This window comes from Hyla sarda, chromosome 5, assembly GCF_029499605.1.
Source record: "Hyla sarda isolate aHylSar1 chromosome 5, aHylSar1.hap1, whole genome shotgun sequence".
In the NCBI taxonomy this organism is placed as follows: Eukaryota; Metazoa; Chordata; class Amphibia; order Anura; family Hylidae; genus Hyla; species Hyla sarda.
This window is the reverse complement of record NC_079193.1, coordinates 233,008,171-233,033,756: the sequence shown is the minus strand read 5'-3', so window position 1 is coordinate 233,033,756 and position 25,586 is coordinate 233,008,171. Positions and strand designations below refer to the sequence as shown.

The 25,586-nt window shown below is 41.9% G+C and overlaps 1 long non-coding RNA gene across 1 annotated transcript in view; it reads left to right on the top strand.

Moving 5' to 3' along the window:
* The window catches only part of LOC130272735 (uncharacterized), a 70,119-nt gene extending 47,774 nt beyond the window's left edge, over positions 1-22,345 (top strand). Inside the window, exon 3 of the long non-coding RNA XR_008843709.1 lies at positions 22,257-22,345. This is a non-coding gene — a long non-coding RNA (uncharacterized LOC130272735). The remainder of the gene's footprint in view (positions 1-22,256) is intronic.
* The last annotated feature ends 3,241 nt before the right edge of the window (positions 22,346-25,586 follow it).

The following is a 25,586-nucleotide window of genomic DNA, read 5'->3' as shown; positions in this document are numbered from 1 at the left end:
ATGACCAGCCAGGTGAGAGGAATGCCCCCATTTAAGGATCTTGAGGCGAAGGCGTGGAGGAATAAAAGTCTTTCCAGGGGGGGCTTGTCCCAGTGAGGCTGAAGCAGAGGAGACCAGGCACTCAGGCGGTACGATATGCTGCAGAGGGGTTTCAGATTCGGTGGCATCAGAGGAACGAGAAAGGGCGTCAGCTCTGACGGAAGTGTATCTCGAAGTTAAAGCGGGCAAAAAACAACGACCATCTAGCCTGGCAAGGATTCAGACGCTGAGCAGACTGGAGGTATGAGAGATTCTTGTGGTCAGTGTAAATGACAATGGGGTGTTTGGAACCCTCCAATAGATGCCTCCACTCCTCGAGTGCTAACTTGATGGCCAGAAGTTCACGATCTCCAATGGAGTAATTCTTTTTTTGCCGTAGAGAAAGTTTTAAAAAAAAAACCACAAGTAATGTTACGTCTGGTAGCATTTTTTTGAAGAAGTATGGCTCCGGCTCCGACTGAGGAAGCGTCAACTTCCAGGAAGAATGGCTTCAATGGATCAGTTTTGAGACGATTGAAGGCCTTATCTGCTTGAGGAGGCCATGACTTAGGATTAGCATTCTTCCTGGTCAGGGCCACAATAGGGGGCCATAATGATGGAGAAGTGGGGAATAATAATGTCGGTGATAGTTGGCAAATCCCAGGAAGCGTTGGATAGCGTGGAGTCCAGAAGGGCGTGGCCAATCCAAAACCGCTGACAGTTTATCTGGATCCATTTGAAGCCCTTGGCCAGAGACTAGGTAACCTAGGAAAGGAAGACTGTTGCATTCAAAGAGACATTTTACAAATATGGCATACAGGTGGTTTTCACAAAGTCTTTGGAACACTAGACGGACATGATGATGGTGTTCCTCTAAGTTAGAGGAAAAAATCAAGATGTCGTCCAAGTAAACCACAACACAGGTATACAATAAGTCCCGAAATATCTCATTAACGAAGTCCTGGAAGACTGCAGGGGCGTTGCAGAGCCCAAAGGGCATAACTAGATATTCAAAATGTCCATCTCAAGTATTTAACGCGGTCTTCCACTCATCACCCTTCCTGATGCGAATAAGATTATTCGTGCCCCTTAAGTTCAATTTAGTGAATATATTAGCTCCGCGAAGACGGTCAAAGAGTTCAGAGATCAAAGGCAGGGGATAGCTTTTTTTGTTGGTAATTTTATTTAAACCGCGGTAGTCAATGCATGGTCGTAAGGATCCATCCTTTTTAGAAACAAAGAAGAACCCCGCTCCAGCAGGGGATGAGGACTTCCGAATAAAACCTCTCTTTAGGTTCTCTTGGATATACTCAGACATGGCTTGAGTCTCTGGGGCAGACAGAGGGTAGATCCTGCCCCGGGGCGGAGTGGTACCAGGAAGGAGGTCAATGGGACAATCATAAGGCCTATGAGGTGGTAAGATCTCTGCTTGCTTTTTGCTGAAAACATCTGAAAAGTCTTGGTAGGCCTTGGGAAGGCCCGGTATGGGTGGAGCCACAGGGGTTTGACAAGTGGGAGCAGATGTGAGGCATCGTTTGTGACAAGAAGGACCCCAACTTTTGATCTCCCCGGTGGTCCAGTCGAGGGTAGGAGCATGACGTTGGAGCTAGGGCAGGCCGCGAAGAACTTCAGAGGTGCAGTTGGGCAGAACAAAAAATTCAAATTTTTTCATGATGCAGTCCAATGCTCATAGGCAGGGGTTCTGTGCGGCAGCGCACAGTGCAGTCCAACTTTTCTCCGTTAACAGAAGAAATATAGAGTGGTTTGACGAGACAGGTTACTAGGATGCTGAACCTATTAACAAAAGAGGCCAAAATAATATTTCCTGCAGAACCAGAGTCCAAGAAGGCCACAGCTGAGACGGAGGAATTTGCGGAAGGAGAAATCCGCACAGGCACAGTCAGACGTGGAGAAGCAGAATTCACACCAAGAGTCGTCTCACCTTTGTGAGGTGATAGAGTGTGTTTCTCCTGACGCGGAGGGTGGATAGGACAGTCTTTTAGGAAATGTTTGGTACTAGCACAGTACAGGCACAGATTCTCGTTACGGTGGCGAGTCCTCTCTTGTAAGGTCAGGCGGGACCGATCCACTTGCATAGCCTCCTCGGCGGAAGGCACAGGAACAGATTGCAAAGGACTGTCCGGTAGAGACAGGCGGAAGCTGGGAGCAGCCACTCGCTGCGGAGGAGATGCAGGAGCTGGCAGAGGAGATGATTGCTGAAGTTGCGGCAGAAGCTGTTGCAGCATGACGGTCAGTTGAGTCAGCTGCTGTCCTTGTTGCGCGATCTGCTGTGATTGCTGGGCGACCACCATGGTTAGGTCAGCGACACTAGGCAGCGGGGCCTCAGCGGGATCCATGGCCGGATCTACTGTCAGGATCCGGACTGGTATGCAGCGAGGACACTGGTGGTGGATCCTCTGTGTCAGTGGGGTGGTGGCGTGGGCCATACCAGGGGAATGGAGTCTAAGGGGTTACTGGTTTTAACCAGAGCCCGCCACAAAGCGGGATGGACTTGCAGCGGCAGGTAACCCCCAGATCGTTCCACCCGATAGCGACTCAACCCCAGCTGACAGCTGAGACAGGTACGGTACACAGGGACAATGCAAGAGCAAGGTCGGATGTAGCAGAAGGTCAGGGCAGGCAGCAAGAGTCATAGTCAGGGGCAACAGCAGAAGGTCTGGGTACACAGGCTTGGGAACACACTAAACGCTTTCACAGGGCACAAGGCAACAAGATCCGGCAAGGACAGGAAGGGGAAGTGGGTTTTTATACACATAGAGCAGGTGTAGGTGCTAATTGGGCCAGTCACCAATTAATGGTGCACTGGCTCTTTAAATTTCAGAGAGCCGGCGCGCGCGTGCCCTAGAGAGCGGGGCCGCGTGCGCCGGGACAGAACAGCAAGAGGACGGGACAGGTGAGGAGATTGGGATGCGACCCGCGGGCGGGCGCGTCCCACTACGCGGATCGCATCCCCGCCGGTGATACCAGTGCAGGTCTGACCGGGGCGCTGCATAGAGAAGAACACCGCGAGTGCTCCGGGGAGGAGCAGGGACCCGGAGCGCTCGACGTAACAGGGGTGCACCAGTCAAATTGCAGCAACAGCACCCTGTAAATTGAGCATGTTTTGTGTAGGTGCAGTACCTGCTTTATGCAAGTAACAAATATTGTGGTCTATGATCCAGTATCCCAAGGATATAAAACTCTTATTGTGTCTACTGTAGCACTAACTGAACCAGCACTAACTAACTAAATTTCCTAGAATCTAGGACAAGGATACATAGAGAAGAAAGCAGCTCACCGGCACTGCTGCAGCTTGTAATATGTGGTCGGGATACCACACTGCTCCAGGAGCGGAAGATGCCGCACCGGCACCGCAACTGTCTCCTGCGAGATGGTGCTCAGTCAGATCAAGATGAGAACTCAAATACAGAAGAATGGAGAGACAAGACGGCACTCACCAATCTACTTTATTTTTCAGTTGCAAACAAACAGCGGCAGGTCAGGGAGTCAGACAGAAAGCAGGAGATGCACCTATCCTACTTGTGTTCACCACAATATGAGGAAGAGATAAATTGTAAGTCAGCAGTTACCGTAGGACAATATATTCCATATCTCCTTCCCCAGCAAGTAACATTTTTAGATTTATTAGGGTAAGCACCAAATGATATTCAGAGAAGCAGCAGAACTAAAGTCCAGTCCAGTCAGTGAGAGTGCAAGCAGATTTACCATCAGGATCCTGGATCCAATGTAATACCTAAAGGGTCAATGCATCACACCAGGCGAAAATAAAGTACAAAGTGATATTTATTCCATAGTGTACATGAAAATATCCCTTTGCATTTTATTTTCGCCATCAACTTTATAACTGTGACTATTTTTTGTCTCCCCAGCCCTGCCAGTATTTATTTAAAGCATACCAGTACTTTCATGAAAAAAAATATTCAAATGAATATTTGGCAAAAGCATAAAAAATATATCATAAAAAAAAGGATTTTCAGGTATTTGATGACCTTATTGCTGAAAGGGTTAAAACATAACAGGGATACTTCATCTGGCATGAAATGGTCAGTGACTTGTAAGCCTAGTTTTCTCATTCACTCTTAATTTCAGATGCAGTCAGAACATCTGGCAAGCCTGATAACTTTATTCCTGCAATTCAAGTAACCAAAATCCATGCCCTTCCCAAATGAGGTAAAGAGAAAAAAAACATGTCTAAATAAAAGCACTGGAGTCCCAAAGTCTGAGGCTTTGACAGGCCTAGGGCAGGGTGAGGTAAAACAGCTCTTAGTAAAACATACCAGCTGATAAAGGAAGAACTGCCAACAGCCTGGAAAGAAATTCTGAACAAACATGTTACATAAATATCATCACTATTATAACCGTTTAACTGGCAGCAGTCAGAAAATACATTTAAAGATGCTCAGAGCAATTTGTTGCCAGGGGGTGAGAAGTAGATACGTTCTCCAGGTAATGGGTAACAACTGGACTAAATGTGTTTTGAACATCCAGTAGCCTGAATGATGTTTCACTTAGTTCTTGTCTACAAATGTATAGGAAAGAAGGGCACAGGTTGTATCAATACTGACACTATAGGTAATGTATGTGTTACTATTTGTAGCCAGTGAAATCATTTCTTTTTATTTTCAAACCAATTTGTGAAAACTGAGTTTAAGTGTTGTACTTGCCAACGGTTCCCCTTTACTAGTCTTCCAACAAATAGGAATTAAAAACTTAGCTCTGTCATCTCCGGGCGGGAATCAGGGTTGGAGGAATGAGGTCTGTGTCAGGAACTATTTATGTTGGGATTCCAACCAAAAAAACATCTGTTAAAGAGGACCTGTGGCCAAACCCCACAAAATTTGATTTTACTGTCACTAAATATATTAGGGTACCTTGATCACATGCCTTTTTACATTTTCTTCATACACCCTTGTGTTCCTGGGATATGTGGGTTTAAGGTTTGTGGGACAAATCAGGGAATCAATCAGATGGGCATGAACGTCATTTATAAAATGGGAGTGACTATCAGATTAAGGGGCAGGATTATACAGTTAGGGGGTGTATGGCTAATATACAACCACTGGCTGTATAAACCCTTCCATTATTAAAAGGAATTTCACCCATCTGAATGATTCCCTAAATTGTCAGACAAATTATAAACCCACATATCTCTGGAACAGAAGGGCAGATCAAGAAAATGTAAAATCAGGGCACCCTAAGCTTTCATTTTTAAATATAAAGTCTCAAAAACTAGAAGTGAATAAAGATGTATTGGCCAATTGTAAGATTCAAAGGATTGTAAATTATTATCTGATATGAAACACAAAAAAATGTCTGTAATTTTTTGGCATAAGATAATGTCTAATGTGATAACCTGATGCCTTTACTTGGACCATATGTGGTAGCCAGGGGGATGTAGGGTATGGGGAGTGTAGCTGTGTGGGTTTTAAAGGGTGCTTGTTAACCCTTGCTATTCGTGACGCCAGGGTAAGGGCTCCTCAATAAAGCTTTTCCTACCGCTGTCCTTCCCAGGAACGATAGGGAGGTAGATGATAATAGGTTTGAGGTAGTGAGTAATAATGGATTGTCCACAACCGGAAAGCTTCTGTAAACAGCGTTAACTTTACTGAAGATTTTCTGTACACTTCATTAACATAACAGTCTCTAATCAATACAACAGCTTCCTTTTGGAGATTGACAATGGTTGGGACTTTAGCTTTAAAGGTCTTTAGTCCATTGCGCTGTTCCACTGGATTTAGGGGAATTAGTTGTGGTCCAGTAGTCACGCTAGCATTAGCAGGAGTTAGAGAAAAACTCACGATTTTTGGTTCTGCTGAGGCCGTAGGTTTTGAGGCCTAGCGTGTCTTTGAAAGTTGTGTAGCACACCATCCTGTTAGTCCGGCATCCATGAGAGCAGCAACCCAAGAGAGCGATAATTGGACGCAGCTCCCTTATATGGCCAAGGGCTGGACTAATGTTAATTGGTCCAAACGGATGTCAATCATCTTTACAGAGATTTGTGGGTAACACATGACCCTAGGACCTCCTAAGGTTCTGCAACATGCCATAGAGGTAAGGTCCTGCGACGCTGAACAAGATAAGTACTATTCATTTCTATACACTTCTATGAAATATAGCTAAAATTATTAATAGTAGCAAATAGGCAGCAGCAACTCCATAAGGTTCAAAAAGTGGATTTTATTCACACAACGTGAGGCGACATTTCGGTTTGCTCACCAAACCATTTTCAAGCAACAAATGACATAGCCAGTGTGTTTTTATTGTCACGCAAGACCAATACAAACCGGAACAGCCATAGCCTGCAGGGGTGAGGTGGCACTGGTGCCACCTCACGATCGCCCTGATTCGTTGGCCGGATTACCGGCCGATCAATCAGGGCGCCTGCTGCGGGTGTCACTCCCGCAACCCGCTTCCCTCTTCCGGAGGACGTGAGCGGGTGCGGGACGTGGACCTCGGGAGCTGGGGACCCCGATCCCTGGCGTCACGAGGGACTGACCTGTGTGCAGGCAGCAGAAGGAGGTGAGTGACAGCCTCCTGCTGTTGCTTAGCAACAGCTCCCAGCATGCAAAAAGGGCATGCTGGGAGCTGTAGTTATGCAACAGCAGGAGGCAGACAACCACAACTCCCAGCATTCCCTTATGGGCATGCTGGGACTTATAGTTTTGCAACAGCTGGAGGCACATTTTTCTATGGAAAGTGTACCTTCAGCTGTTGTATAACTACAACGCCCAGCTTGCACAATAAGCTAAAGTGCATGCTGGGAGTTGTAGTGGTGCATCTGCTGGTTGCATAACTACAACTCCCAGCATGCCAGTAGGCTGTCGGTGACTGCTGAGAGTTGTAGTTTTGCAACAGCTGAAGGCACACTGGTTGTGAAACTCAGAGTTTTTTTTTACCTCACTCAGTGTTTCACGACCGGTGTGCCTCCAGCTGTTGCAAACTCCAACTCTTTGCAGTCAATGTACACCATGCACCGTACATGCTGGGAGTTGTAGTTTTGCTGGAGGTCACAAACTAAAACTAAAACTCTCAGCATGTCGTAGCTGTAGTTTTGCAACAGCTGGATGTCCCCCCCCCCCCTAATGTGAATGTACAGGGTAAACTCACATGGGCGGAGGTTTACAGCAAGTATCTGGCTGCAGGTTTGAGCTGCGGCAAATTTTCTGCCGCAGCTCAAACTGCCAGCGAGAAACTACTGTGAACACCCGCCCGTGCGACTGTACCCTAAAAACACTACACTAACACAAAATAAAATAAAAAGTAAAAAACACTACATATACACATACCCCTACACAGCCCCCCTCCCCTTCCCAATTAAAATGAAAGCGTCTGGTACGCCACTGTTTCCAAAACGGAGCCTCCAGCTGTTGCAAAACAACAACTCCAAGTATTGTCGGACAGCCGTTGACTGTCCAGGCATGCTGGGAGTTTTGCAACAGCTGGAGGCGCCCTGTTTGGGAATCACTGGCGTAGAATTCCCCTATGTCCACCCCTATGCAATCCCTAATTTAGGCCTCAAATGCGCATGGCGCTCTCCCTTTGGAGCCCTGTCGTATTTCAAGGCAACAGTTTAGGGTCACATATGGGGTATCACCGTACTCGGGAGAAATTGTGTTACAAATTTTGGGGGGTATTTTCTGCTTTTACCCTTTTTAAAAATGTAAAATTTTTGGCAAAACAAGCATTTTAGGTAAAAATGTTTTTTTTTTTTTTTACATTTGCAAAAGTTGTTACGTTCCCCGAAGGGTCTAGTTTCCAAAATGGTATGCCATGTGGTTTTTTTTTTTGCTGTCCTGGCACCATAGGGGCTTCCTAAATGCGGCATGCCCCCAGAGCAAAATTTGCTTTCAAAAAGCCAAATGTGACTCCTTCTCTTCTGAGACCTGTAGTGCACCAGCAGAGCACTTTTCACCCCCATATGGTATGTTTTCTGAATCAGGAGAAATTGTGCTTCAAATTTTTAGGGGTATTTTCTGCTATTACCCTTTTTAAAAATGCAAAATTTTTGGGAAAACAACCATTTTAGGTAAAAATGTATTTTTTTTTTTTTACATTTGCAAAAGTCGTGAAACACCTGTGGGGTATTAAGGCTCACTTTATCCCATGTTACATTCCCCGAGGGGACTAGTTTCCAAAATAGTATGCCATGTGGTTTTTTTTTTGCTGTTCTGGCACCATAAGGGCTTCCTAAATGCAACATGCCCCCCAAAAACCATTTCAGAAAAACGTACTCTCCAAAATCCCCTTGTCGCTCCTTCCCTTCTGAGCCCTCTTCTGCACCCGCCGAACACTTTACATAGACATATGAGGTATGTGCTTACTCAAGAGAAATTGGGCTACAAACACAAGTAAAAATCTTCTCCTTTTACCCCTTGTAAAAATTCAAAAATTGGGTCTACAAGAACATGTGAGTGTAAAAAATGAAGATTGTGAAATTTCTCCTTCACTTTGCTGCTATTCCTGTGAAACACCTAAAGGGTTAAAACACTGAGTGAATGTCATTTTGAATACTTTGGGGGGTGCAGTTTTTATAATGGGGTCATTTATGGGGTATTTCTAATATGAAGACCCTTCAAATCCACTTCAAACCTGAACTTGTCCCTGAAAAATATCGAGTTTGAAAATTTTGTGAAAAATTGGAAAATTGCTGCTAAACTTTGAAGCCCTCTGGTGTCTTCCAAAAGTAAAAACTCATCAATTTTATGATGCAAACATAAATTAAACATACTGTATATGTGAACAAAAAAAAAATGTATTCGTAATATCCATTTTCCTTACAAGCAGAAAGCTTCAAAGTTAGAAAAATGCTAAATTTTCTAATTTTTCATCAAATTTACGGATTTTTCACCAAGAAAGGATGCAAGTATCGACAAAAATTTACCACTTTGTTAAAGAATAATATGTCATGAAAAACAATCTTGGAATCAGAATAATAACTAAAAGCATACCAGAGTTATTAATGTTTAAAGTGACAGTGGTCAGATGTGCAAAAAACGCTCCGGTCCTTAAGGCCAAAATGGGCTTGGTCCTGAAGGGGTTAAACACAGCATACCACACATGGTGATGTCATCATATTAAAGAATGCTATAAGGGAGGAATGGGGCACTGTTGGAGTTTTGCCAGGGATTTGGAGTGGCACTGGACAGTAGGGAGACAGAAACAATAAGGCTAGGTTCCCATTGAGAAACCTCTGGATGGAAATATTCCAGACAAAGATCTCGAGGGCAGCCAGTGCAGAATATATTATTATATTAATGGTAGGTATTGTACAGATATTTTCCAGAAACCATCTTCAAGCTTCCCAAAACAGTAAAAATGTCATAATGCTTTCTCAATAAACCCTCCTTATCGCTTCACCACTTTTACAGTCAATGTGAGGGTCATTTAAATTGTCCTAAAACATTATTATTCCTGAACATGTGATGTATAAAGTCACCAATGGTGAGCAACAAAATGTTAAGAAAATTGCAACAAAATATTAAAAAAATAGAATTGTGGTAAAACTTCACTATTTCATTCTCTATCCAGGCAAGACCTACTGTAATTAAATTTGGCTACAAGAGTAAAGAAGTATAGAACTACTTAATCATATTTTGGTACGTTTTTAGGCTTATGTCAAAATAATAAAAGTGCACTATCACTATTTGTATTAGTGGCATATGATTAAGTGAATGTCTAATTTAGAAGTCCATTGTTATTACCCTTATTCAGCATGATATGAAATTTATGCAGCAGTTGTACAATTATGCAAGGAACGAAATCCCATTACAGCTTAATGCTAAGAACATCATTACTTGAAACTATTTTTATAAGAAAACCCGTCTAAGCAGAAATTAGGAGACTTTCAAAGGTGTTTGTAATTATTAAATCCTTGCTGAGAAATGTTAATTTGAATGAAATGAGCCCTTGAGTCGTCTACTATAATTTGGATAGTTTCAGATAGCATGATGATGATGATGATGAAAAACACTCACAAAGAAAATTTTCTAACTATTCCAAAATCCACAATCCTAATCTATCCCAAATCCAAAATATCCAAACAAATATCCAAACATATCTCAAGCATTTTACAAGTTACAATGTTTTGATAACAAATTATTTAATGCTTGACAAATAAATATAAAAAAAAAACTTAGTGTCCTGCCATTATACAAATAATTTGATGCCTTAGCGACATTTGGATGGTCAGGCTCTTAGTGTTTCCATCCCTACCGAACCCTAGATTTAGCTTATGTAGCCTGTTTCACTCTCCAGATGGCTACGGCCTCTATCCAGATGGCTCTATTATAAGTCTAAGGAGCTGGCTCCTCCAACTGGTGGGAGATTGTGTCCAGCTGGGAAGTGAAGTTTGCTACTTCACGTTTAAAGGGGTCTTCCGACTATAAACAACTTATCCCCTTTCTCCTGAACGCGCCCCGGCTCTCTGAGAGCACGCGCTCCATTCATTCTCCATGGGAGCGCCAAAGAGACCTGAATGCTGTACTCGGACATCTCCGTCACACCCATAGTAATGAATGTAGTATGTGCTGTTCCCAGCATGCATTCCTCTCAGAAAGCCGGGGTCCATTCCGGGAATTGTTAGAGGTCCCAGCAATCAGGCCCTCTGCGATCAGACACTTATCCCCTATCCTATGGGGATAGATAAACAGAATTCACTATTGCTAATAAAACCCTATCCACTCACACAGTGGTTACATGCCATGCTTACCGCTTTCCAGATTTTATCCCTAAAGAAGATAACAAAAGGTCACCCGTAATTAATATAAGGGAAAAATTGTATTTTCCTGCACCAGAGCAGAGTCACCTTTTGAAAAAAAAATTGTGCAAAGTGGGTGTTTCGCAACTTTTATTTGCATAAACACATGGCTTGTACAGAAAATGTATTTGCCCAATATTGCCACTCTGCACTGGTGTATGAATCAGTCAAACTTACAACTTTGATTCCAAGGAAAGGCAAAAAAACAGTTGAAACCATTTTTTTTAAACTGAGGCTAAAAAAATTCCTTACATCCTGACTCCAAATCTAGCAATCAGAATAAGTCTTCTCCAGAATTTGATATCTACGGCTGCAATATTTTTATACTCCAGCAATTGATTCTCTTCTATGTTATGAGATGATTGATGGAGGCAGGGGCGGCCAGCCAGCGGGCCCCGCCTCCTGTACATGATTCCCTGAATTGAGCAGTGGGACTTCTGCAGCGTATATTTCCGGAAGAAGTGGGAAGAATTTAGTAAGAGTCTCCTCTGTGGACTTCTGGTCACCCACTCTAGAACCCAGTGTTTTGGGCTTAGAGTGGGTGATCATGCTGACAGTCTTCCTTTAAATTATGATGCATATCAGTCTCACTTACCTCCTTGTAAGTACAGTAAGCAGCAATGCATAGCACAGTCCCTGCTCCTCTGTGGGCTGTGGAATACTCAGTTGCTTCCTGCTTCTGTCTGAGGCCGGACCTATAAGCATCTTCCTCTTTGGCCTCTTCTGTGTATTAGTGGTCAAAACCCCTTCAGTACTCAAGTGATGAGGAAACCAGTCTGGACCAGGCCACAAACATGAGTGGGGAGCAGGTGAGCACTGTTTCTACACATCTATTGGGCTGACTCCTAATGCATACAGCCACTCGCCAAAGCCCAAAGTGAATAAGAAAAATTAGAATTGTTTTGTAAAATTTGGAACTAATCCAATTAGTTTGAAATCGATTCAGTCATCACTAATCCTAACTAAATGTCTATAGTGTGTTTCTGATGCGTGAATACTGTTTTGTATATACTTGGTATTTACTTTACATGTAATGTTACTATATTCCACACAATTCCAACCTGTACAGAAATTCTAATTTTTAGGATATGGCTAGGTCTAACACAGAAATAAAAGATATTTACAATATATATAAATAATCTCGCAATGTAGACCATAGATCATTCTTCATGAACAATACATAGCAAAATAAAATAGCATATAATATGATGTATGGTTGTATGACTAACATATTTCATACCAAGTAATCTGAAGCTGTTACCCAACCATAAAGGAAGTGAAAACCCAGGAATATCTTCATTAAAATCCATAATATAAAAAAATCTAATTTGCTATAGACAGTGGAAATGTCACCCAGCAACAGCTGGCAGAGATAACAGGCTTAGTGATGAATTTTCCATTTGGCTCTAAAAGTTAATTTTAATGCCAACAGGAAGTATAAAAGCACAAACTTTTGCATGCTCAACTTTACCTCCTAATGCTTCTTAGATGTCTGGGAAAAAGTGTGAATTTTGAATGAACTATAGCAGATGGATGCATGCATGGATTTTAAGAGGTGTAAAACACAACTACAGTCTGGAAGGGAAAGACAAGGTCTCAAACAGAGAGCAAATGTTTTGATGAGCAGATAAGCTAAAAATGGACCCTTGTAATCTACCTACAGGCACACACACACATTGTATATATATATATATATATATATATATATATATATATATTTTTTTTTTTTTTTTTATCAAATAATATTTTCAGGGAGTAAAGGTAAAAAGGACAACTTTCAATGGCCCTGTTGTTGTTTTTCAAGTATGGAAAGACAAGGCCTTTTGTCATCAGATTTTACCCTATTGTGATATGTTCACATGGAGAAAATTATTCTATTCCACTCAAATTCCATTCCTCAAAGCTTGCAGCAGAATTTTTGCAGTTTTGCTGAATCTGAGCAGAATTTTGGAGGAATATCTGTGTGCTCAAAACATAGAATTTTGCCGTAATTCAAAGCCCTGTTGAGTTCAGTAGGATTTGCCCGAAATTCGTCAAAATTTAATGGAATATTTTCACAGAATCCGGAAAGCAGAATTTCTGTGGAAGAATATCTACAGCAAAAGTTCTGCCATGTGAATGGGACAGCAGAATTCCCATTCAATTTAATGTGCAGGAAATTTTGCAGAATTTCCAAACGGAATATGACAATGGAATTCTGCATGGAATTCTGCCGTATGAACCTAGCCTAAGGCTTCTCACACTGTGCTAGGGGGTTTAATTCCCATCTTCTCTTTTTACCATGTCTGTGGTATATTAGGCCTTCTTGCAATCCACAGAAAAATAACTTTTATTCTGTCCTAACCTTTGTGCTAAAGGTTACTTAGTATTCATTGGGACCGTAACTAGTCACTGCTATTTGCCTGCAGGATTCATTGACAAGCAAGGAGCTTCCCATGTCACTCTCTGCAACCACTGAAGCGTCTGTGTGTAAAACACTCAAATGCAGAGTGAAGAAGAGGATCGCTGCAGGACATCTTCCAGGAGCCAGGGATCACCTTAGCATGGCAGTGTTTTACTTTTTTGGCCAGAATAGATCTTATGTTTTCCTGTCTAGCAGCATAAAAGTCTTAGAAGGTATCCTATGGTGATCCTTTTCTTTATCTGCGTTTGAGGCTATCAGACGGAGGCGCAGTGATGCCCTGAAGCTGACCGGTTGCTTTGAGTGATGGAGAAAGCCCCTTGCCTGTCAATCACACTTGCCGAGGCATGATTTCAGGCAAACTGCTGTGACTAGTTATTACCCCAATGCCCTAATGACTACTTGGTAGCATAAGCATACAGCTTGTGGCGGAATAAAAGTAATTTTTCTGAGGATTGCAATAACGGACTGCTATACCATGGAGATGATAGGAATGATGCTTCAAACCCACATGGCACAGTGTAAAAAGGGTAGTAAGGTCACACCTATATTTTAACACCTGCCTCAATGTGTGGTTTTCTTAAATACAGTACTACAACTAGAATTCAACACTCTTTTTTCTCCATTTCCCCCTTTCTATGTTTGAGATGCAACTGTTCCACAAACAAAATCATATTGCAACTGTATAGCACAATAAAACCCTAAAAGACCATACCTCCCATGAATAATAACTTGCTTAACCCCTTAAGGACCAAGCCCATTTTCAGCTTAAAGTGGTACTCCGCTGCTCAGCGTTTGGAACAAACTGTTCCGGCGCCGACACCGGGAGCTCGTGACGTCATAGTCCCACCCCCTCATGATGTCACAGCCTTTTCCATAGACTTGCATTTGGGGGGCAGGCTGTAATGTCATGAGGGTGCTGGGCAATGACATCACGAGCTCCTGGCGCCGTTTCCAGCATTCGGAGCAGTTTGTTCCAAACGCTGAGCAGCGGAGTACCCCTTTAAGGACCAGGCCAATTTTTGCTTTTAGACTTTAGTTTTCTCCTCCTCTTCTTCTAAAAATCATATTGCTTTCATTTTCACACCTACAGACCCATATAAGGGCTTGTTTTTTGCGCCACCAATTGTACTTTGTAATTTCATCAATCATTTAATAACAAAATCTTTAGAAAAACAAAAAATATATATATTTGTGGGGTGAAATTGAAAAAAAAAAGGAATTTTGTAACTTTTGGGCGCATCCGTTTCTACACGGATATGGTTACAAGGATATCCAATTTATTTAGGTTTTATTTTATTTTACTACCGTATTTATCGGCGTATAACACGCACTTTTTAGGCTAAAATTTTTAGCCTAAAGTCTGTGTGCGTGTTATACGCCGATACACCCCCAGGAAAGGCAGGGGGAGAGAGGCTGTCGCTGCCCGCTTCTCTCCCCCTGCCTTTCCTGGGGTCTAGAGCGCTGCTGTCGGCCCTTTTCACCCCCTGGTTATCGGCGCCGCTGCCCGTTCTGTCCCCCTGACTATCGGTGCCGGCGCCGATAGCCAGGGAGAGAGAAGCGGCGCCGACAGCCAGGGGGAGAGAAGGGGCAGCGGCACCGGCACCCATTGCCGGCGCCGCTGCCCCATTGCCTCCCCCCATCCCCGGTGGCATAATTTCCTGAGTCCGGTCCGCTCTGCTCCGCTGCTCCAGGCCTCCGTCGTGCGTCCCCGGCGTCATTGCTATGCGCTGAACGGCGCGGCGCATGACGTCAGAGCGCCGCGCCGTGCATAGCAACGACGCTGGGGACGCACGACGGAGGCCTGGAGCAGCGCGGACCGGACTCAGGTAATTATGCCACCGGGGATGGGGGAGGCAACGGGGCAGCGGCGCCGGCAATGGGTGCCGCTGCCCCTTCTCTCCCCCTGGCTGTCGGCACCGCTTCTCTCCCCCTGGCTATCGGCTCCGGCACCGATAGTCAGGGGGACAGAACGGGCAGCGGCGCCGATAACCAGGGGGTGAAAAGGGCTGACAGCAGCGCTCTAGACCCCAGGAGAGAAGCGGGCAGCGACGGCCTCTCTCCCCCTGCCTTTCCTGGGGGTATATCGGGGTATACACGCGCACACACGCACCCTCATTTTTTCATGGATATTTGGGTGAAAAACTTTTTTTACCCAAATATCCGTGGTAAAATGAGGGTGCATGTTATAGGCCGGTGCGTGGTATACCCCCGATAAATACGGTACTTAAAAAATGCTAACTACATGCACCAAAATTAGAATGTTTACAATTGTCATATTCTTACCCCTATAACTTTTTATTTTTCCGCATATGGGGCTATATGAGTGCTCATTTTTTGTGCCATGGTCTGTAGTTTTTATTGGTACTATTTTTGTTTTGAAGTTTGGACTTTTTGATCGCTTTTTATTTGTTTTTTATGGTATATGAAGTGACAAAAAATGCACAATTTTGGACTTTGGTATTTTTTTGTGTACGCCATGGACCCTGCAGTTTAGCTACCCTTACATTTTAATAGTTCGGAAATTTTGGACACCATATATGATTATTTTTTTTTTATTATTACATAATTTTATAAAAAAAAGGGTAAAAGGATGGAAAGGGTTAATTCAAATGTATTAACTTAAATTTTTACACTCTATTTTTTTTTAGCTACCATAGGGGGTAGCTATTGCATATACTGATCAATGTTATGCCAAAGCACATCATTGATCAGAGTTCTCGGCGCTCTGCTGCTCTAGCCTGCATAGCATGCTACAAGCAGCAGATGACAGATTGAACGGTGCGGAGGCAGGTGAGGACCCTCCCGTCATTCACTCAGCTGATCGGGAACCCCGATGTTACCGCGGATGTCCCAATCAGCTCCACTGAGTTACCGGCCCGGGTTTAACCTGTTCTCTGCTCACGAGAACGGTTTAAACCCTGTTAATGGGACCAGGGTGTACAGGTACGCACTTGCTCCTTAAGTCCCAGGATGCGAGGGCATACCTGTAAGCCCTTGGTCCTGGTGGGGTTAATCAATGACTGTACAAATTCTTCAATGTTCTACATGTCAGTATCCTTAAAAAAAAAATTGCCAAAAGTAAAACTTCCCCAATCCATCCTTTGGTTGGTAAGTGCATCTTTCACCTTATCCTATGTCTGGCTAGGTGGTTCATTTTAGAGACATCCATAAACTTTATTGATAGAAGGAGTTGCCATGTTGAGATTTAACCATCAAAATTCACTGAATTATAAGTCATCACAGCAGGTATGTGCAGGTCTGACTTTTGAAATCGGTGACCATCAACAAGAAATGATTCAAGAAGAAAGTAGTGATACATAACCAACATTGAAATTAATTTTGCTTTGAAGGGGTACTCTGCTCCTAGACAACATATCCCCTATCCCGCCACCCTGGCAATCTGAACGGAACCTGGCTTCGGGCACCTGTGGTCGTGACATCCCTCCCCTCCAGTCATGTCTATGGGAGGGGGCCTCACGCATGAATGGAGGGGGGATGACAACATGACCGCCACCACCCAAAGTCAGCATTCTGAATACAAATGTTGAGAATGATGGGGTTCCGGGCTGGAGATTGCTGGGGGTCCCAGCGTCTGGACTCCCATTATCTCTCATCTGCTATCCTTTGAATAGGGGATAAAATGTCTAGGGGCTGAGTACCCCTAAGTAACACAGTCATACTTAGTGTCCCTAGCTAAAAGAGTGGACTGGAGTCATAACAATCCTATGCTGCAAAAGGGAATATGAAAAGCTGCTGGCTTGATAAGAATGTATCAGATTTTTTTTTACTGTGCAAATAAAAGATTAAGATTGTTATAACTTGCCTAGGAATCTGCAACTTCACCCTACTGAAAAGATATAGGAAAATCCTGAACAGCATGTGGTTCTGATACTAAGTGTTCATGCACTAGATCTAGCTGGTGAAACACTAGATATATCTGCAGGACTGTGTTAGAATGGTTGGGATAAACATGTATAATTTCAGCAGATGTAATATTTGTATTTTACACATTTATTAAGGCTATACACTTTAACAAAACCTTTACAATATTGTAAACTGCAACTCAATAACTCACTCAATGCCGTTTTGCAACGTATGGTATTATTAGAGAGTCTGAACCTGAGCTAAGGTCTTTGAGCTTCACATGAAAGAATCTTGGCAATCAATGTACTGTGGAGTCTCAGATTTCAGAGTTCCCCTTAGAAATTCCCTCAGCAATAAAATATACAAGTGAACTTTTATGACTTAGAAAAGTACTGACTGTTTTTTTACTAATGCTACTTCACAACTCTGTAAAGTTAATGAAATAAGAAAAAAAAATACACAGGGTTATTGTTTAAAAGTAATTTAAAATCTGACTATGTAGCCCCTCCCGCTCCATGACCTTGAACTACATTTACTAAATTTTAAAGCTCCTATATTTCTAAACTGGAAATCTATCAAAAATATTAGCTGAGATGTTAAATGGTGACAGCCTCACCAAACAGCTATGGTTTACAATTTCTAATTATTCTGAAACACTGAAGAATACTATATGGAGAAACAGCCTTCAAATCGAGGCAATGTTATTCCAGTCACATTCGTAGTATACCGTTTCCATTCCTTTGAGGGAAAAAAAATCTGGGTTTTGGAACACTCAACAACAGAGTAAACAGAAAAAAGTACTTTACCTAACCATGCAGTTATTACACTAACCAAGTACAACATGTTCATACCCTATCATTCAAAATGCTCTTATATCGCTAAAAGGGTAAAGTAGATGGTTTGGAAGACCAAGTTGATGTCAGGACCGACTGGGGGATACAGGGAGAGTGAGCCCTAAACTGACCTTAAAACCACTCTCCCTGCCTACTTGCCCATCCATCCTAAATGATGGATCGACAATTTGACGCTGGTCCCTTCCTGCGCTAAAGTGCAGTGGAGTAAAAACACAAATACATAGTATCGGTCACTGGCCAGAAACGGAAAACTACTAGACAACCAGATACACAAGACAGGATACAAATACTAACAGGGCAGAATATAAACAGGCAAACGGAACATAAGACACTGTTCCCAAACAGGTAGAAGTACAAAGGACAAAGATGAGATCAACCAAACAGGATATAAATATAGGACACTGTTCAAACTGAACACAAGACTAGAAAATTGATGAGTCAAAATAGACTCCATGAACAAACAGGAAAAAGCTCAATCCTGCAGATAACCTTTGTAGGAAAAGGGAATAATAAATACCCCCAGAGTCCCTTACACAAAGGTAAATGGGATCTATTGCTTAAAAGGAATAAACACAATACCCCAGAACCACCAGAAGACACAGGAATGTCTTGAAACTAGAAAGCAATCTCCCAGAGTCCACCATGGAGCATGGAGATCTCTTGCTCTAATTCTCAATTCCCCGGAGTCACCATGGACAGGTAAAAGGGATATCTTGGTACAGAACCACAGAAAACGGATACAAGAGAAAACCCAGTGTGTACAGATACATAACAGAAAGAATATACAAATCCTAAAAAAGACAAATCAAACACAGATTAAAATCTACTATGAGCATGCTACATAACCATGGCTTAAACCCAGAACATACAAAGTGCATGCTAAAGCAAACATAGTAGAATTAAAGTTCAAACAGCGCTTCACCAAGAGCTCTATAGCAACATGTCAAGCAAGTAGCAGCAAGACAGGATGTCAATCACCAGCCCAGAAGCTAGACTGAGCTGGCCTTATCTAGACACACCCAAAGAGCTATTGGATGAAAAGGTAAAAGCTTTTCCCTGGCCAGGGAACATAAAACTGTTCAGACCACCAAAATTAAACGGCAGTCTAACATAACCCAAGAAAGACATTACATTTGAAACAGATTGTAAAGAAAAAGAATTATGCTATCATGCAGCATTTCAGTACATATTGTATTGCTTCAAGATAATCTGACAGTTTGTTCACTCGCTCTAAATCCATTATACTAGGTTATAGTGTGGGGGAACAGCTTTAAAAAGAGGGGTCAATTGAATTTATCAGTGAAGTAGTTGCTGAGTTAGGTTCGTTTTTATCTTTGTTTCTATTGCCCAGCTCTGTGCAATGGAGGAGGGGAGCTGGCTTGTTGAGCTCCCCTGCCTCCTCAAAATTCTTAGTTCGGGCCGCCCCTGTGACAAATATGCAAATGTATGCTGGGGGTGAGCACTCTGCTGTCAGAGGAGAGCACAGGTGCTGCTGCCTTCCGGAAGCTCTTACCAGCTGGCTCTCACATCAGCAAGGGGCGGTGAATCAGAGAATATTAAGGAGGGAGGGGAGCTTGGCAAGTTGGCTCCCCGTCTCCATTGCACAGAGAAAAGATATAAACTGAGGTAACTCAACAACTACTTCACCAATAATTGTGAGTAACCCCTCTTTTTAATGGTGTTCTCCCGCACTATAATCCAGTAAATTGGGTTTAGTGTGGGTGAACAAGCTGTCAGTTTCCCTTTAAAGAGAATCTGACAGCATTTTTAATTTATAACCATGGCTATTTTAAGGGACAAGGAGGTGGACTTTTCATGCTTCCTGGCATCTCCTCTCACTGGCATTCAATCAAAAGACAGCCAGAGCTTTCACTCAGAGCTGAGTTGATGACACTAAGAAAGGTAATCACCACAGAGGAGGAGAATAGAATATTATAGATGGGACATAGAAAGCTGGAGACTTGAACACAGACATGGCAAATAAAGTTTAATGTGGATAAATGAAAGGTTATGCACTTGGGCCATAAAAACAGCATTTACAATTATGTGCTAAATAATAAAACATTAGGAAAAACTTCAAATGAAAAGGACTTGGGGGTACTGGTGGACAGTAAACTGAACTTTATCAGAGCCAGGCAACTGCTGCCAAGGCTAACAAAGTCATGGGATGTATCAAGGGAGGCATAGAGCCCAGGACAGAATCATAGTTTTGCTTCTGTATAAATCATTAGTCAAACCGCACATGGAGTATTGTGTATTTTGGGCACCTGTATATAAGAAGGACATGGCTGAACTGGAGAGGGTGCAGAGGAGGGCAACAAAGATAATAAATGGTATGGGAGGATTACAGGACTAAGACAATTACAGGACTAAGACAGGTAATCAAGCTTGGGGTTATTTAGTTTACAGAAAAGATGTCTTAGAGGTTATTTGGTCACAATGTACAAATATATAAATGAACGGGTTGTAGTGCCCAATTAGGGGGGTACTGTGCAGGGTCTTTGGATATATGCATGACGCCATTAACCTACACGGTCTGAGGATAGGACAGCTTCTCCTGGGCCAGGCACAGGATAATAAATACACTGATGCCAGGTTACACGAGTAAATGTTACAATCCTCATAGAGCAGATTAGAGTAGATGCAGAGTAACCTTTAGGAGCCCTGTAGACTTGCTGTGATTTGTAGTTTATTACACCCACTTGGCTTTACTTGTTGCAGCCTTGGGACTGTAGTCTTAATTCTGAGTTCTCCCACGCTGACTAGGGTTCTAATAGTGTTCAATTAATGCTATACCCTCTGGGTATGAACTTGCACAGTGTTGCCCGTAAACTCACTGGCTCTTGTGCTCACAGTTAGGAATTTCCGACTTCTCATGGGCAGGGAACACTTGCAGATTGGCGTGGTCGCTTACTTGAAGATTTTCTTTTGGCTTCCCTTGAATCACCTCACACTCCTGATGTCTCTCCCGAACACTGCAGCTCACACTGAACTCTGCACTGCAGCTGCAACTTAGCGCTAGGCTAAGACTATGCACTAACTGAATAGCTTCTCCCCCCACACTATATATGGCCTAGCTAGGGGGCCTCCCACTAGGCAATCATGGTCACATGGGTACTCTGTATCATACTTCCTTAAGGATATCCTGTACATTTCTTAAAGATACAGCACAAAACAATAAAAATTAACTGAGCAGCTGGGCCTAGCGTAGGCACCTTAAGAAATGTTTACCTGACAGGACGCACTCCAGTACTGTGACACCACAAGTACAGAGATATCTGTGTAAATGGTTTCAGCTTTAAAGGATTGTTTCAAAAAGTTATCACCCATAGTCTGGGGTTAGAGGAAAAAAGTTAGACTCACTGCCCTGATCCGGTATTTCCCAATTGTGGCTTAACAGTGCTTTCTCAAAACACAGGAAGTGCCTAGTAAGCCAATCACAGACTGAGGCATATCACCGCCATCAGTGATTAACTTTGCAGGTGCTTCCTGCATGTCGAGTCAAGAGCAGGAAGTACTGCTCAGCTAGAACAGGCACCAAGGTACAAATGGCACCTCAGACAGCCAAATTCAGAATGTATGGTAGTGGTATGTTCAATGGATTGGCAGTCATTTGGTCTAACATTTTTTTCATACAGATTTAATTTGGTCTAACATTTTTTTCATACAGATTTAAAATGCAAGACAGTCAGGACTTGGAGTTGTTATTTTTTGAGAACTGTATGTCTATTATATAGAGATATAGGGGGGAGATTTCTCAAAACCTGAGCACAAGTAAAGTTGCCCGATTGCCCATAGCAACCAACCAGCTTGCTTCTTTCATATTTCACAGACCTTGTGAAGAATGTAAGAAGCAAGCTGATTGGTTGCTATGGGTAACTGGGCAACTTTAACTCTGCACAGGTTTTGATAAATCTCCCCCATAAAGTACACTTGATGGTATACTGCAAATATTTTGCACAAAAAACTTTTTTCTACTTTTTGCCGCAGACAGCAGAAAAACTAAAACTATTCCCAAAGAGAGAGCAGTATCCTCTAAGGCCCATAAAGTGAAGCACACAAAGTGAAGCACACTGAAGAATAAATAAATGCATTTTGTGTAAAGTTTACAGTATAGCAACCATATTGAAAGGGGTCAAGAAGACTGTAGAGAGATAGTGTTTAGGTGAAAGAAGACCAAGTGATCAGGAGTTTAGAGATGAAAGGGAGAATAGACAGGTCAATAGTTAGTGGCACAGGATGGGTCATAAATTTCTCAGTGATAGGGTTATAACAGCATGTTTTTTATATGGGCAAATATCAGAGCAAAGAGACAAGTTTTTTTTTCTTCTTTAATTAGGTAACTAGGCAAAGCCTAAGGCTGCACAAGGTACGAGGAAATACGATCGCTAATGCAAGTAGGAGAGCAGGAAGAAGAGAGAGGCATGGAGAGTTCTTCATTTGTTATTGGGTCAAAGGCTCAAAGTGAAGAAAAAGAAGTGCCGGAAGGAAGTCGGGAAATGCTGAGAAATTGTTTCATGCAAGAATCTGTTGCAAACAATAAAGTTGTCCCATAATATTGAGTTTTTCTGATAAAAAAATTGCTTGAAATATTTGCAAAACAAAATGAAAAACTGTCGCAGGTTGCTGACGTTGTAGCCAAGGCCTTGAAACAACGGCGTTCTATAATATTACTTGAGAAGTCATGAAGTGATAAGGCAGCTGGGTGTGTCATAACTTATGAAACTCTACATCTCAAGGAAAATGATTGAATACCGACTTCTGGTGAGCCTTTGATGGCACTTCATGCATGCATCCTTAATATCAGTCCATATACAATATACAAAGCTATTAAATTCTACGAGGTTAGTTTACTGCGACCTTCTGTGGCTGGTTCTCCCTGGGAGATCATGTGACCTGATTTCATCCTGCATTATATATTTATTTGTTTGTACTTTTAAATATGTGTCCACTGCAGTTTATTGCATTGCAATTTTGTAATATGAGTCATACTCCTGTACAATTTCTGTCTGAGGCTTAAGCCACCTCTCATGCTATTGTTTTTCTATACTATGAGCCATTACACTCGCATTTACCTTCCTAGGTTACCCAACAGTGGACACTGGATATTTTGCTATTATACTGTATATACCGCAGTGTATATATTTAAATATAGTATGCACAGCATAACTGTATATAATGTACTGCACATTTGCTCACTCTGCACTATGCTGTCTATAGGGTTTTTTGATACAGGATTGATTATTACTATTTTGCTACTTACAACAATACTCCATATCATTGTAAAATTAGCTTGTTTCTTCGATGCCCCAGATCCTGGCCCCACGCAAGTACTTTAGCTTTTTTCTTTGTTGTTTTTGTTTTGATTTATGGTCATGTTTTCACTATTTGTATATTGACTGATTTTCAGATATCTGATGAAGATTCTCTTATGGCTCGAAAAATCATATAATAATCTGTTGGATTGCTTAATATGCAGAATAAACCTACACATACTTGATTGCATATGAGTTCTGAGTCTATTTCTACTAGGTAAGATTATGCATACCGTACATGGAAGCCATTTTTGTATAGGATAGATTACACACATATTAAATAAATGTAAGGGCATATAGACTACCAAAATAATCAGGTACCATGTAACTGTTATTTTAGACTGAAGACAAGAATCACATTAATATGTAGACCCCTGCAATGGCAATAAAATCAATAATAGAATGAAGAGTATCACTATTGCCTATTGTTAGTAAATTAAGCTGACATGAGGTTAACATGGTCACACACTGTGCTGAATTTTATCCTGGAGAGTCTAGTGATGCTAGGATATCAACAATGACAAAAAAAAATCCTGAGGAGGTCAGAAGGGCAGCGGTGTTCCCACTAGTTGGTGAGGGTGTCCCTGTTATGGTTCATAATGTTGCTAGCAGTGTTAGCAGTCTGGCATTAGTGTTTGGTCACTGTATGGGTAATCAGTGTTCACCTAATTGTATATTGATATAGCGTGCCTACTTACATTTTATAATTATTTTTCACATTTATGCCCTGCAGCATTGTATGCATGTAATTCTCTCTTCCACAGTTCTTACCTCATATGTGGTGTTTTCTTGCTAGTATTAAATCCAGGGACCCTCCCATTAGGTCATTTATACCTACTAGGGGGCTAGTGTAGAGTAGGATTATTTTCCTCCACCATGTTTTGTATATGTTCTTAAGTGGTTTTAAGTGTTTGTGTTATGATGGTGTTCTTAATAAAGATTGTATTTTGCACTTTATGATTCGTGATGTGCATTATATAGTGGTTAGCTTTTCTTTTTTTTTTTTGGTCATGATTATATGTAGCCACTGATTGCACCCATTTTTTTTTTATATCATTAGTGGTGCCTGTTTCTATTCACTGAGGATATCAACAATGTCATTCAACTTTGTATCAATATAAAATGTAAGTATCATTGACCATAGTACGAACTCTCAAACATGAATGTAAAGAAATAGAATTATTGACTATTTGACTGGTGGAATAATATGACATATTGGTAAATATCCAGCCAAGTGGTAAAAATAAAAAAATTTAACAATATCATTGTTACTACACAAGGCATCCCATCTGATTTGTTTCAAAATCGGACCCCCATAGCCCCCATAAATAGCATTTGAAAATCAAACTGAGAGCTGCATAAAACAAACTACACAATCCATTAGCCTCTGCGCTTGTTTCCTGTGTGAGCTGCAGCGAGAGGCTGCTTTGAGAGAGCTGAGCAGGTCACAAGGTTTGAGAAGCAGTGAATATAGATGAGGGAGGTGTGTGTGCCTCAGTTAATCAGGGAATGTCACACACTGCACACTGAAGCGTAGCTCTCTAAGCTGAGGAGAAGGCATTGTAAAGTGATGTGTTGGGCCCAAAATGGCAGCTGAAGCCAGGAAACTGGTGCCTGACTGTCATCCTGTATGCTAAGAACTACTGGACTTCCTGTCTGAAGGAAATTCTTAGAGAAACAGGGTAAGTGCTGAGCAAATATTAAGTTATATAAACATTTGCAGCTATATAAAGGTAATTTCATTTGGCTGGAGTTCTACTATAATCAGATTTCAGCTTTATTTGCTACTGCTTGATACTATAGAGGAAACATATTCATAATATATGTTTTTTTTTTTTTTTTTTACATAGTCTTCAGAATCATCACAACATTGAAATTGGACAAAGGGGTATGTTTATTTTTCATCTTCAAAACTGTATCTTAAAATAACTAAAAGCTCTAGAACTGCTTTCAAATGCCATTGAATAGACTTCTTTCTTCACTGTGTGATATACTTACAATGAATCCCTTCATCATTGACTTTCAAACTATTGTACCTTGTTATCTGATGGAAACCCAATTCCTCCTATGTGTTATAGTCAGGTTTCTAAGAATTCTCCTCTGCGGCTTCGTGGTCTTTTATTTTCTAGAGAAGTTTTATTGGTTTGCAAGATTTTAGAATGCGAAATGAGAAGAAAAGCTATGCAGGTGCTATGTGTTCTTAAAAATGATCTGATCTGTGTTCCAATGTTTAGACTGAAATTCAATTTTGAGTGGTTCTCTGAAAAATGAGAAAAAGGGGCATAAAATTGCAGAACATTATAAGCAGCAGAAAACATCTGACTGTTTTATACCATTACACTACCATGTAAAAT